Source organism: Canis lupus, chromosome 13 (assembly GCF_011100685.1).
Source record: "Canis lupus familiaris isolate Mischka breed German Shepherd chromosome 13, alternate assembly UU_Cfam_GSD_1.0, whole genome shotgun sequence".
In the NCBI taxonomy this organism is placed as follows: Eukaryota; Metazoa; Chordata; class Mammalia; order Carnivora; family Canidae; genus Canis; species Canis lupus.
Window position 1 is genome coordinate 63120642 of NC_049234.1, and position 2123 is coordinate 63122764.

The 2123-nt window shown below is 50.7% G+C and overlaps 1 pseudogene; it reads left to right on the plus strand.

Moving 5' to 3' along the window:
- On the plus strand, nucleotides 1-1779 carry LOC119876924 (annotated as a pseudogene).
- The last annotated feature ends 344 nt before the right edge of the window (nucleotides 1780-2123 follow it).

Genomic DNA, 2123 nt, shown 5'->3' on the forward strand with positions numbered 1-2123 from the left:
ATTGCCGCAACCACGATGCCCAAATGAAAGAAGCAGAATCAGCAGCAGCCGCCGCCTCCGCAACAGCCCCAGCTGCCAGAGCGGGGGGAGACTGGAGACGAGGAGGATGGGAGTCCCATCGGACCACCTAGCCTTCTGGGCCCTCCCCCCATGGCCAATGGAAAGCCTGGTGATCCCAAGTCAGCTCTTCACAGAGGTCCTCCAGGATCAAGGGGACCAATGATTCCACCACTGCTGAGCCTCCCACCTCCTCCCAGGGGCAGAGGCCCAATCCGGGGAGGCCTGGGTCCCAGGTGCGGCCCATATGGTCGTGGCTGGTGGGGGGCCAATACTGAACCTCCTTTTCCTGGACCAGGCCATGGGGGTCCTTCCAGAGGAGGCTTTCACAAAGAGCAGAGAAATCCCCGAAGGCTCAAAAGTTGGTCTCTTATCAAAAATACCTGCCCACCCAAGGATGGCCCCCAAGTTATGGAAGACAAATCCAACCGCCCCGTCTGCCGACACTTTGCCAAAAAGGGCCACTGTCGATATGAGGACCTCTGTGCCTTCTACCACCCAGGCGTCAATGGACCTCCTCTGTGAGACTGTGCCTTCCCATCCAGGCTGGAAGGAGCCCTCTGACCTAGCGGCCATATATTTCCCTGTGGCCCTGTGACGGCTACTGTGAGGCTGTTTCACCCACCACCCTCAGACACCCACCCCCATCTCTCACCTCCCCCATTTGGGGTCCAGAGTTTTGTTTCATCACTGGTGCCCAGCGTGTGGGCTTTCTTCCGATTCAGCCTCCAGAGACTCGCCTTCAGGACCCCACCATTGCTCTCTTCAACTGCCTCCTGGATCCTCTTCCCCTTCGCCGATTGACTGCTGAACAGGAAGCCTCTTTGGTGCTGTTTCTTGTGCATCTATCTGTCCACCCAGCCCTCGGCACTGCCCTCGATTCCTAAGAGCCCTGGAGCAGTTTCCTGCCATTCCCTTCTTCTAGCTGCTTGTTTTAAGTCCTTTTTATGTGACAAACCCTACCCCCAAAGTTGCCAGTTGCTCTGTGAAACTCACCAGGTTGACCTGGGGTCAAGTACGGATGACTGGTGCAGAGTTATTCCCTGAAAGGCCACTCTCCCTGCTTTTGGATTTTGTAGATCCTGCGTCAGTAGCATGGTCCCCACCACTCGTCTGTGATCACTGTGCTTTGTGAAACTGTGCATCCCCTCGTACGTAGCCTTTCTCAGTGTCCGTGGCATCATTGTGACTTCCCAACACTAGAGTAAGTTTTTCTGCCAAAATGAGTGAGGCTCTTGATGCCCTCTAGATTTTCCACACCTCCCAACATGGGAGAATTGTGAAACTTTCTGCAAGACTGCCTCCCTGGTCTCCTTATTATCCTGGTGTCGGTTTTTTTGGGTTTGACCCAAGCCCATGAGATGTCCTCTAAAGCCTCTTACGGGCTATCCTATCTCCTCTCCAGCCCACTTTAGTTAGAGTACGTCATTGTGAGGCCACCAGCCCTTTCGTCTGAATTCTGTGAATCTCCACCTGGCCTACCCTTGGGTGGAACCTGGACGGTACTGTTGCCCTCGTCTAACCTTCTTCCCTACATCCCTGGCACTGGTTGTTTTCTGTGAAAACGGCAGTGAACAGGTTCGGTTTTGCACTGGCCCTGAGGAAATGGGTCAGGAGTTGTGTGGGCAAGAGGGAAGGATGAGAGCCGTTGGAGAACTGAGAATGAATTTTTTTTCTTTTTAACATTTTTTATATTAGTAATAAATGCAGTGGAAACAAGCATTTTCCTCAAAAAAAAAAAAAAAAAAAAGAAATTTTGCTGCTAAACTGTGTTAGATAGGACCAGAACATTTAGTCCATGATGAAATATTATCCACCACTGAGGCATGATTCTTCTTAGTTTCCTGTCTGATGTCTTCTAAAATATAAAGCTTTATATTTTCTAAAATATAAAGCCAGTGCCTGGCTGCTAGCAGCAGGCACTATCCTAAATCCTATGTGAACTATGAATATTGTTTCCTCTAATCCTTTTGGATGGTTCCTCCCCCTAGCTTCAGGTAGTTTCTTCACATGCACGTGCTAATGAATATTTATCTGAATAAAGGCACTCTCTGCAGATCTCTAGA